This window comes from Ovis aries, chromosome 16 (genome assembly GCF_016772045.2).
Source record: "Ovis aries strain OAR_USU_Benz2616 breed Rambouillet chromosome 16, ARS-UI_Ramb_v3.0, whole genome shotgun sequence".
In the NCBI taxonomy this organism is placed as follows: Eukaryota; Metazoa; Chordata; class Mammalia; order Artiodactyla; family Bovidae; genus Ovis; species Ovis aries.
This window is the reverse complement of record NC_056069.1, coordinates 15752945-15766037: the sequence shown is the minus strand read 5'-3', so window position 1 is coordinate 15766037 and position 13093 is coordinate 15752945. Positions and strand designations below refer to the sequence as shown.

The 13093-nt window shown below is 40.1% G+C and overlaps 1 long non-coding RNA gene across 2 annotated transcripts in view; it reads right to left on the bottom strand.

The window, feature by feature from the left end:
* Window positions 1-12337, bottom strand: part of LOC114118734 (uncharacterized) — a 294464-nt gene extending 282127 nt beyond the window's left edge. For both annotated transcript variants that reach the window (XR_009596756.1, XR_003591902.3), the window contains exon 1: window positions 12234-12337. This is a non-coding gene — a long non-coding RNA (uncharacterized LOC114118734). The remainder of the gene's footprint in view (window positions 1-12233) is intronic.
* Window positions 12338-13093: the final 756 nt, after the last annotated feature.

The window sequence follows — 13093 nt, the reverse complement described above, 5'->3', positions numbered from 1 at the left end:
TAGCGTGTGATATGAGTGCAATTGTGTGGTAGTTTGAGCATTCTTTGGCATTGCCTTTCTTTGGGATTGGTATGAAAACTGACCTTTTCCAGTCCTGTGGCCACTGCTGAGTTTTCCAAATTTGCTGGCATATTGAGTGCAGTATTTTCACAGCATCATATTTCAAGATTTGAGATAGCTCCACTGGAATTCCATCACTTCCACTAGCTTTGTTCGTAGTGATGTTTTCTAAGGCCCACTTGACTTCACATTCCAGGATGTCTAGCTCTGGGTGAGTGATCACACCATCGTGATTTTCTTGGTCATGAAGATCTTTTTTGTACAGTTCTTCTGTGTATTCTTGCCTCCTCTTCTTAATATCTTCTGCTTCTGTTAGGTCCATACCATTTCTGTCCTTTATTGAGCCCATCTTTGCATGAAATATTCCCTTGACATCTCTAATTTTCTTGAAGAGATCTCTAATCTTTCCCATTCTGTTGTTTTCCTCTATTTTTTTGCATTGATTGATGAGGAAGGCTTTATCTCTCCTTGCTATTCTTTGGAACTCTGCATTCAGATGCGTATATCTTTCCCTTTCTCCTTTGCTTTTTTCACTTCTCTTCTTTTCACAGCTATTTGTAAGCGCTCCTTAGATAGCCATTTTGCTTTTTTGCATTTATTTTCCATGGGGATGGTCTTGATCCCTGTCTCCTGTACAGTGTCACGAACCTCCGTCCATAGTTCATCAGGCACTCTATCTATCAGATCTAGTCCCTTAATTTTATTTTTCATTTCCACTGTATAATCATAAGGGATTTGATTTAGGTCATACCTGAATGGTCTAGTGGTTTTCCCTACTTTCTTCAATTTAAGTCCGAATTTGGCAATAAGGAGTTCGTGATCTGAGCCACAGTCAGCTCCCAGTCTTGTTTTTGCTGACTGTATAGAGCTTCTCCATCTTTGGCTGCAAAGAATAGAATTAATCTGATTTTGGTGTTGACCATCTGGTGATGTCCATGTGTAGATTCTTCTCTTGTGTTGGAAGAGGGTGTTTGCTATGACCAGTGTGTTCTCTTGGCAAAACTCTATTAGCCTTTGCCCTGCTTCATTCCGTATTCCAAGGCCAAATTTGCTTGTTACCCCAGGTGTTTCTTGACTTCCTACTTTTGGATTCCAGTCTCCTATAATGAAAAGGACATCTTTTGGGGGTGCTAGTTCCAAAAAGTCTTGTAAGTCTTCATGCTGCTGATGCTGCTGCTGCTAAGTCGCTTCAGTTGTGTCTGACTCTGTGCAACCCCATAGACAGCAGCCCACCAGGCTCCCCCATCCCTGGGATTCTCCAGGCAAGAACACTGGAGTGGGTTGTCATTTCCTTCTCCAATGCATGAAAGTGAAAAGGGAAAGTGAAGTCGCCCAGTTGTGTCCGACTCCTAGCGACCCCATGGACTGCAGCCTACCAGGCTCCTCTATCCATGGGATTTTCCAAGCAAGGGTACTGGAGTGGGGTGCCATTGCCTTCTCTGGCAGGTCTTCATAGAACCGTTCAAATCAATTTCTTCAGTGTTACTGGTTGGGGCATAGGTTTCGATTACTGTGATATTGAATGGTTTGCCTTGGAAACAGAGATCATTCTGTCCTGTTTGAGATTGCATCCAAGTACTGCATTTTGGACTCTTTTGTTGACCATGATGGCTACTCCATTTCTTCTGAGGGATTCCTGCCCGCAGTAGTAGATATAACAGTCATCTGAGTTAAATTCACCCATTCCAGTCCATTTTAGTTCGCTGATTCCTAGAATGTCAATGTTCACTCTTGTCATCTCCTGTTTGACCACTTCCAATTTGCCTTGATTCATGGACCTGACATTCCAGGTTCCTATGCAATATTGCTCTTTACAGCATCAGACCTTGCTTCTATCACCAGTCACATCCCCAACTGGGTATTGTTTTTGCTTTGGCTCCACCCCTTCATTCTTTCTGGAGTTATTTCTCCACTGATCTCCAGTAGCATATTGGGCACCTACTGACCTAGGGAGTTCCTCTTTCAGTATCCTATCATTTTGCCTTTTTGTACTGTTCATGGGGTTCTCAAGGCATGAATACTGAAGTGGTTTGCCATTCCCTTCTCCATTGGACCACATTCTGTCAGGCCTTTCCACCATGACCCCCCATCTTGAGTGGCCCCATATGGCATGGCTTAGTTTCATTGAGTTAGACAACGCTGTGGTCCATGTGATCAGATTGACTAGTTTTCTGTGATTATGGTTTCAGTGTGTCTGCCCTCTGATGCTTTCTCGCAACACCTACCATCTTACTTGGGTTTTTCTTACCTTGGCGTGGGGTATCTCTTCACAGCTGCTCCAGCAAAGCACAGCCACTGGTCCTTACCTTGGACGAGGGATACTTCCTCACGGCCGCCCCTCCTGACCTTGAACGTGGAGTAGCTCCTCTCTTCCACACAGATAAGCAGACTTAGAAATAACTTTAAATAATCAAGCATTGGCACCTCAGCTTCAGGAATGACCAAATGATCTGGAGGCCCCCTGTGGTGCCAAACTTGACCTTCTCCTGGTTGGAATGGGAGAGATTGGCAGGCTTTTGAGCATATCGGCACTTGTAACCCTAGGTTCAGATGGTAAAGAATATGCCTATCAATTCAGGAGACCCCAGCTAAATTCCTGGGCCAGGAAGATCCCCTGGATAAGGGAATGGCTACCCACTCCAGTATTGTCTCCTGGCTGGAGAATTCCACGGACAGAGGAGCCTGGGAGGCTACAGTCCAGGGGGTCACAAAGAGTCGGATGCAACTAAGCAACTAACACAGTCATCTGCACTATTATCAGACAAGGCAAGTTAGAGGTTCTGCTCAAAGGATATTCAAATTACTGAGACTGAGGAGCCAGGAATCTGTTGGCTTTTTATTTCTTCTCTTGTAGTGGTATCTCCTAGTGGTAGTATTACAATTCTAAGTACTGAATTAAGACCTGGTGTGTTTGAGTTCTGAGTCAAACACTCAGCTACATGTATATAAGGATTAAGTCAGAAAGGGAAAAAAAAATCATATCACAGGCTAAACTCTATGTCAGTTAAAATTATGCCAGGAAATTCTCAGCTTCAGATGCACATGGTAAGTTTTAAGGAACTTCATAAAAATACAAATACCCAACCCCCATCCAAGCCTACTAAAGCTTGACCTTCAAGGATATTACCAGGCAGACATTAAGTCTTTTTTTTTTTTTTTTTTTTAGTTTTTTATTTTTTAAATTTTAAAATCTTTAATTCTTACATGCATTCCCAAACATGAACCCCCCTCCCACCTCCCTCCCCATAACATCTTTCTGGGTCATCCCCATGCACCAGCCCCAAGCATGCTGCATCCTGCTTCAGACATAGACTGGCGATTCAATTCACATGATAGTATACATGTTAGAATGTCATTCTCCCAAATCATCCCACCCTCTCCCTCTCCCTCTGTGTCCAAAAGTCCGTTATACACATCTGTGTCTCTTTCCCTGTCTTGCATACAGGGTCGTCATTGCCATCTTCCTAAATTCCATATATATGTGTTAGTATACTGTATTGGTGTTTTTCTTTCTGGCTTACTTCACTCTGTATAATCGGCTCCAGTTTCATCCATCTCATCAGAACTGATTCAAATGAATTCTTTTTAACGGCTGAGTAATACTCCATTGTGTATATGTACCACAGCTTTCTTATCCATTCGTCTGCTGATGGACATCTAGGTTGTTTCCATGTCCTGGCTATTATAAACAGTGCTGCAATGAACATTGGGGTACATGTGTCTCTTTCAATTCTGGTTTCCTCGGTGTGTATGCCCAGCAGTGGGATTGCTGGGTCATAAGGTAGTTCTATTTGCAATTTTTAAGGAATCTCCACACTGTTCTCCATAGTGGCTGTACTAGTTTGCATTCCCACCAACAGTGTAGGAGGGTTCCCTTTTCTCCACACCCTCTCCAGCATTTATTGCTTGCAGATTTTTGGATCGCAGCCATTCTGACTGGTGTGAAGTGGTACCTCATTGTGGTTTTGATTTGCATTTCTCTAATAATGAGTGATGTTGAGCATCTTTTCATGTGTTTGTTAGCCATCCGTATGTCTTCTTTGGAGAAATGTCTATTTAGTTCTTTGGCCCATTTTTTGATTGGGTCGTTTATTTTTCTGGAGTTGAGCTGCAGAAGTTGCTTGTATATTTTTGAGATTAGTTGTTTGTCAGTTGCTTCATTTGCTATTATTTTCTCCCATTCAGATGGCTCTCTTTTCACCTTACTTATATTTTCCTTTGTTGTGCAGAAGCTTTTAATTTTAATTAGATCCCATTTGTTTATTTTTGCTTTTATTTCCAGCATTCTGGGAGGTGGATCATAGAGGATCCTGCTATGATTTATGTCTGAGAGTGTTTTGCCTATGTTCTCCTCTAGGAGTTTTATAGTTTCTGATCTTACATTTAGATCTTTAATCCATTTTGAGTTTATTTTTGTGTGCGGTGTTAGAAAGTGATCTAGTTTCATTCTTTTACAAGTGGTTGACCAGTTTTCCCAGCACCACTTGTTAAAGAGATTGTCTTTACTCCATTGTATATTCTTGCCTCCTTTGTCAAAGATAAGGTGTCCATATGTGTGTGGATTTATCTCTGGGCTTTCTATTTTGTTCCATGGAAAACCCTAAAGACTCCACCAGAAAATTACTAGAGCTCATCAATGAATATAGTAAAGTTGCAGGATATAAAATCAACACACAGAAATCCCTTGCATTCCTATACACGAATAATGAGAAAGTAGAAAAAGAAATTAAGGAAACAATTCCATTCACCATTGCAACGAAAAGAATAAAATACTTAGGAATATATCTACCTAAAGAAACTAAGGACCTATATATAGAAAACTATAAAACACTGATGAAAGAAATCAAAGAGGACACTAATAGATGGAGAAATATACCATGTTCATGGATTGGAAGAATCAATATAGTGAAAATGAGTATACTACCCAAAGCAATTTACAAATTCAATGCAATCCCTATCAAGCTACCAGCCACATTTTTCACAGAACTAGAACAAATAATTTCAAGCTTTGTATGGAAATACAAAAAACCTCGAATAGCCAAAGCAATCTTGAGAAAGAAGAATGGAACTGGAGGAATCAACTTGCCTGACTTCAGACTCTACTACAAAGCCACAGTCATCAAGACAGTATGGTACTGGCACAAAGACATTAAGTCTTTAAAGAAATAACAATAAGGTGAAAAGCCACTCGACATATAATTCCCAAGTATGGCCATAGTTAGGAGCCACTAAAGTAGCCAAAATTTCTAAGTGTACACACACCTCCCTGTCTCCCCATTTCATCAGTATTATCAAAATGTCAGAAATCAAAATGTCCCCTGTACTGTGTAACTACAACTTAGGCAGTGACTCATGATTAAAGCTTTTTCCAGTCCTAACAAAAAATAAATAAATAAATAAACGAGCAAAGGCACACAGAATTTTATCATACTGCAGGCTGCAATTTATTTTATTACTATGTTGTGTGAATTTCATGTCTTTGGGATTTGATATTCTTGTCTAATTATCTGTGCAATCATTTTACATCTAGACAGAATGAAAGCATCATTATTTTTGGTATCCTGGTCATGTCTCATAGCCCTGAGTAGAGCAGATGTTTGTAAGAACAAATAATGAGAATGGTCTGTGGAGGGAAAATGAAGTTAAAAAAAATGCTGCTAACTTTTCCCTTATGCAAGTGAAATGTAAAGACACCATAAGTATGTAAGTGCTGCTTTATTAAACTCTAGGAATTGAAATCCTTTTTTTTTTTTTTTTTTGCCTTGAAGGCTTAACTGTTTCTCTTTAGACTTATGAGTGCACCTCTTGTAAAATGTAAAATCTGAAAACTTGAATATTTCACATGAAAGTATGAAACAAATAAATTACACAGTTAAATGAATCATTCAGAACTTTTCATTTCTCACTGGCCTTATGAAGTTAATCTCCAGTTGGATGTTGAACTCATAAATTCTGCAAAACTTGACAATTAAACTATTTAGCCATTTATCAGCTACTCATTCATGGCTTTCCTCCTCTTAAACTTTTGAGAATCAAATATTTAAAACTTAAAAAACCTACCAGTTTGAAATTTGAATTTTAATTAAGTCTAAAGGTTCTGAATGTTTTACCTTCCACAAAATATTCTTTTAGAATTAATAAAGCATATAATGCATGTTTCTGTGCTGAATGATTGTTTCAAATATGAAAAAGTATAATTGTATATATAAGTTGGTTAATGGGCTTCCCTTCCTGATGGTAAAGAATCTGTCTATGATACAGGAGGCATAGGTCCAATCCCTGGGTTGGGAAGATCCCCTGGAGTAGGGAATGGCAACCCACTCCAGTATTTTTGCCTGGAGAACTCCATGAACAGAGGAGCCTGGGGGACTACAGCCCATGCTCCTAACTAACTAACAAGTTGGTTTAATATTTAATAAATTCTACTACCACATTAACAAAAATGAATATTATATCCAAATCTCTGGTCAATGTGTTACCAAACCCAGGTCCAGTTGCTTGTTGCTCAAAGGCCATTACACAAGCCAAGCTGGTGGTAAGGAAATTTTGCTTTATTTTGGATGCTAGCCAAGGTGGGGGTGGGGGAAGAGGGCAGACACCAGTTCAAAGGCCAGCGCTTCCCTTCTGACAGTTAGTGGATAAGAGCATTTATAGACAGGGGGTTGGGGGGCTACATGCAGAAACAGCACAGTCAGCTCTTACAAGCATCTTGAAGTTGGTCATCGGTGGTCAGACCAGTGTCATCTTGATTGTTTCAAGTACAGTTAGTCTTCAGATCCAGGATTGGTTTGTTCCCAGTTGAAACCAATTATTGGAATTATAGCAATTTATGCCATGGCTACAGTCTGTTCATCATGTTGTCAACTTCTTCCACCTGGTGGGAGTTTCCATATCTATAAAACAGCTTATAGGATATGGCTCAGAACATTATCTATAACACTTCAGGGTGAACTAAAGGTCCTTCACTATGCTTAATGACTGCATAACTACTACTTGGTTTCCTTTGACTGTTTTCCTTTGTTTCTGCATGTTCTCATTTCTTTGATTAAATGTGCTTGCTTGCTAAGTTGCTTCAGCCATGTCCAACTCTTTTGGACTCCATGGACTGTAGCCTACCAGGCTCCTTTGTGCATGGGGATTCTCCAGACAGGAATCCTGGAGTGGGTTGCCATGCTCTCCTCCAGGGGATCTGCCAACCCAGGGATTGAATCATTGTCTTTTATGTCTTCTGCTTTGGCAGGCAGGTTCTGTACCACTAGTGCCACCTGGGGAAAACCTAATGAAACTTACTCTTTGGCAAAAGTTTTTCCTACAGACAAAAGGCAGACTGAGGACATGGGGGTGGGGCAAGGACCACAGAGTTCTGCACTGTTTCAAGCCCGCATTTTGCATTAGCCCCAAGAATTTCCTTCTAAATTTCCTTCTCCATCTAATTAACCCAGTGCCCATTAATGACACTTCTCAATTAGAATAGAACACCAGACATTTGGAAAAACCTGCCTTATATGGTCCAGATCAAATAACATAAATCACTTTGAATGAACTAAGCAAAGGAGGAGCAATCTTATTGTGGCAGACAACCATTATTTTTCACTATGTAACCATGCAAAATAATCAATGATTTTAATATTTCACATCTTGATCAGTGCTATATTTTGATTTTTTGTTTGTTTGTTTGTTTGACACTTTGTAGGCATAAAAAATTCTCACAGAAAACATGCTTATAAATACTCGTTTCGGAAGCAAGAGTATACGATGGAGAAAAGACAATCTCTTTAACAAGTGAATCTGGGAAAACTGTTCAACCACTTGTAACAGAATGAAACTAGAACACTTTCTAACACCATACACAAAAATAAACTCAAAAAGGATTGAAGATCTAAATGTAAGGCCAGAAACTATAAAACTCCTAGAGGAAAACATAGGTAAAATACTCTCCAACACAAATCACAGCAGGATCCTCTATGACCTACCTCCCAGAGTAATAGAAATAAAAGCAAAAATAAGCAAGTGTGACCTAATTAAACTTAAAAGCTTTTGCACAATGAAGGAAACTATAAGCAAGGTGAAAAGACAGCAAATGAAGAAACTGACAAATAATTAACCTCAAAAATATATAAGCAGCTCATACAGTTCAGTACCAGAAAAATGAACAAATCAAAAGATGGGCCAAAGAACTAAACAGACATTTCTCCAAAGAAGACATACAGCTGGCTAACAAACACATGAAAAGATGCTCAACATCACTCATCATCAGAGAAATGCAAATCAAAACCACAATGAGGTACCATTTCACGCCAGCCAGAATGGCTGCTATCCAAAAGTCTGCAAGCAATAAATGCTGGAGAAGGTGCGGACAAAAAGGAACCCTCTTACACTGTTGGTGGGAATGCAAACTAGTTCAGCCACTATGGAGAACAGTGTGGCGATTCCTTAAAAAACTGGAAATAGAACTGCCTTATGACCCAGCAATCCCACTGCTGGGCATATACACCGAGGAAACCAGAATGGAAAGAGACACGTGTACCCCAATGTTCATCGCAGCACTGTTTATAATAGCCAGGACATGGAAGCAACCTAGATGTCCATCAGCAGATGAACAGATAAGAAAGCTGTGGTATATATACACAATGGAGTATTACTCAGCTATTAAAAAGAATGCATTTGAATCAGTTCTAATGAGGTGGATGAAACTGGAGCCTATTATACAGAGTGAAGTAAGTCAGAAAGAAAAACACTAATACAGTATACTAACACATATATATGGAATTTAGAAAGATGGTAATGATAAACCTTTATGCAAAACAGCAAAAGAGACACAGATGTATAGAACAGTCTTTTGGACTCTGTGGGAGAGGGAGAGGGTGGAATGATTTGGGAGAATGGCATTGAAACATGTATAATATCATATATGAAACGAATCAGCAGTCCAGGTTCGATGCATGATACAGGATGCTTGGGGCTGGTGAACTGGGATGATCCAAAGGGATGATATGGGGAGGGAGGTGGGAGGAGGGTGCAGGATGGGGAACACGTGTACACCCATGGCGGATTCATGTTGATATATGGCAAAACCAATACATTATTGTAAAGTAATTAGCCTCCAATTAAAATAAATAATTTTTTTTTTTAAAGAAGCAAGAGTTAGAACCTGACATGGAACAAAGGACTGGTTCCAAATTGGGAAAGGAGTATGTCAAGGCTGTATATTGTCACCCTGCATATTCCACTTATATGCAGAATACATCATATGAAATGCCAGGCTGGATGAGGCAAAAGCTGGAATCAAGATTGCCAGGAGAAATATCAATAACCTCAGATATGCAGATGACACCACCCTTATGGCAGAAAGTGAAGAGGAACTAAAGAGCCTCTTGATGAAAGTGAAAAAGGAGAGTGAAAAAGCTCACTTAAAACTCAACATTCAAAAAACTAAGATCATGGCATCTGGTCCCATCACTTCATGGGAAATAGATGGGGAAACAGTAGAAACAGTGTCAGACTTTATTTTGGGGGGCTCCAAAAAAATATGGACACCATCACTGCAGATGGTGACTGAAGCCATGAAATTAAGACGCTTGCTCATTGGAAGAAAAGCTATGGCAAGCCTAGACAGCATATTAAAAAACAGAGACATTATTTGGCCAACAAATATCTGTCTAGTAAAAGCTATGGTTTTTCCAGTAGTCATGTATGGATGTGAGAGTTGGACCATAGAGAAAGCTGAGCACCAAAGAACTGATGCTTTTGAACTGCAGTGTTGGAGAAGACTCTTGAGAGTCCCTTGTACTGCAAGGAAATCAAACCAGTCCATCCTAAAGGAAATCAGTCCTGAATATTCATTGGAAGGACTGATGCTGAAAATGAAGCTCCAATACTTTGGCCACCTTATGGGAAGAACTGACTCCTTGAAAAAGACCCTGATGCTGGAAAAGATTGAAGGCAGAAGGAATAGGGAACAACACAGGATGAGATGATTGGATGGCATCACTGATTCTATGGACATGAGTTTGAGCAAGTTCTGGGAGTTGGTGATGGACAGGGAAGCCTGGTGTGCTGCATTCCATGGGGTGGCAAAGAGCTGGACACCACTGAGTGGCTGAACTGAACTGAACTGAACTATATTCATAAATAATTTAAGGTAGCTTTTACAAATACATACAATAGAATTTTTTTTAAAAAAAGGTCTATACATTCTAACATGTATACTATCATGTAAGAATTGAATTGCCAGTCTATGTCTGACGCAGGATGCAGCATGCTTGGGGCTGGTGCATGGGGATGACCCAGAGAGATGTTATGGGGAGGGAGGTGGGAGGGGGGTTCATGTTTGGGAACGCATGTAAGAATTAAAGATTTTAAAATTTAAAAAATAAAAAACTAAAAAAAAAATGTCTGGAAAAGAGATAATAACATCAAGATGGTATGTTAGAATAGAAACTTTATTGCTTAGAGATAGACCAGGAACTAGCTCTGAACTTTCCAGCAGCCAAAACAAGGAGAAAAAGTATAAGTTATGTGACCCCCCTCCCAGTATGTTATGTGACCCCATAAAATAAAAACACATTAGTTGAGTCACATATTATGTGACATAACAGAGGTGTTAGCAAGCCTATTATGGCAATTACATTGCCATATGGATGCATCAACTCAATACATTGTACAGCTTAAACTCACACAGTGTTGTTCTTTAGTCACTAAGTCATGTCCAAATCTTTGTGACCCCACGGATCATAGCCTGTGAGGCTCCTCTGTCCATGGGATTTCCCAGGCAAGAATACTGGAGTAGGTTGCCATTTCCTTCTCCTGGGGATCTCCCCAATACAGGGATCGAATATGCATCTTTTACTTTGCAGATGAATTCTTTACCACTGAGCCACCTGGGAAGCAACTTACACAATATCTTAAGTCAAATACAGCTCAATTAAACAAACAAACAAACAAACACCAATTGCTCAAAAAAAAAAAAAATTATTCCTGAAACTGTCCTGTGAGACAGTCTTGCCATAAGTCCTTATGTAAAAAATTATATGAAATGTAAGTAACAGGATTCTCAACAACAATCCTGTAGTAAATGCAAAATAAGACACTCAGGACTTTCTAACCAAGTCCCTCAAGGCAGGTCAAAAAAATGCAATGAAAAACAAAACCCAGTTGATTAAGAGCACTTGATAAGAGAGGGGTATTAAAATGATGCAATACAAGCAAGTAGCCTTCTCTTGTCTACCAACTCATCAATTCATTTTGTAGGATCTAGAAAAGTAGTTGGACTGTATCCTGCAAGAAACACTTCATAAACTTGTGAGTGGTTGTGAATTGAAGATATTATTTTCTAACAAGTAAAGTGAAAGCCGATCAGTCCTGTTGGACTCTTTTCGACCCAATGGACTACATAGTTCATAGAATTCTCCAAGCCAGAATACTGGAGTGGGTAGCCATTCCCTTCTCCAGGGGATTTTTCCAATCTAGGGATCGAACCCAGGTCTCCAGCATTGCAGTTCTTTACCAGCTGAGCTACAAGGGAAACCCATGAATATTGGAATGGGTAGCCTATCTCTTCTACAGGGGATCTTCCTGATCCAAGAATTAAGCTGGGGTCTCCTATATTGCAGGAGGATTCTTTACCAAATGTGCTATCAGGGAAGCCCTCTAACAAGTAAAAAGAAAAAAAAATTTTTTTCTAGCAAGTGAAAATATAAGTAAGTGATTCAAAGTTTCTCAACAAATCTTTATCTAGATTTCATTCAAAGTTCCTTTTATCTAAAGGTTCCCTGGAGGTGACTGATATTTTTACCAGCGCAAAACCTTCAGATGCACCCCTTTGCCACATTCAGTTCACTCCAGACATGTGAAATGGCATGGTACTTGATCCTCACGTGTTCTCTTATCCATCCTTTACATTAAGAGCAAAGATGTGCGTGCATGCTCAGTCACTTCAGTCATCGTCAACACTTTGTAACCCTGTGGACTGTAGCCTGCCAGGCTCCCCTGTCCATGGGATTCTCCAGACAAGAATACTGGAGTGGGTTGCCATTTCCTTCTCCAAGGGGCCTTCCTGACCCAAGGATTGAACCCTCTGTCTCCTGCAGAGCCACCTGTGAAGCCTCCAAGAGGAAGGACAGATTATTTGAAACATTAACACAAAAAGAACAAAGATCCAACACCCCACTTACCCTCATTTTTCTCCAGACAAGAATACTGGAGTGGGTTGCCATTTCCTTCTCCAAGGGGTCTTCCTGACCCAAGGATTGAACACTCTGTCTCCTGCTGAGCCACCTGTGAAGCCTCCAAGAGGAAGGACAGATTATTTGAAACATTAACCCAAAAAGAACAAAGATCCAACACCCCACTTACCCTCATTTTTCACTTGGAATTAATTTAAAAATTAACAGAAAAGCAACACCATAGATGCCACCGTTCTTACCTCTCTGGGCTATTTAGTGCCAAACCAGTCAAGCGTAGCAATTCACAAAGCTCTAGGACCAGATGGTAAGGACACAGCTTGCTTTGCAAAGCACTAGAAAGTATTATCACAGCCTGGTGGTCCATGGGCTGCCCAACATTTGTCCTACCTACAAATAAACACAGTACAAGCCCTACTCATCAACAGCTCCTACAATGGACCACTATCATTTGTTGGCCCTCCCTCAGGCCTGTCTAGATCATGATTTGTCTCAGAACAAATGGTTATGCCTAAGCTTACTAGGCAAGTACTACTTTCACAATAAGCCAAAGGTAGAAGGGAAATTTGATTGAGTCTGTTTTGGTAATCTGCATTTTTTTTTACTGAAACTTGCCTTTCTTCCAGCCCAAGGCACCTGGGCTCAACAACCTAAGCCTTACTTTGAAATGGGGTGCTGGTTGATTCCAAAAAGTTATTATAAAATTACCACTTACTGCCTAGGAAGCAATCTGAAAGAGTGGTAAACTCAGGGTCATTCCAAAAGTTAATATTTCCAACTCATCAGCCCAGTGTAAGCAGCGCTTTCTCACTCAGTGTCTTGGAAGGAAATATAGATGCACTCAGCAGGAA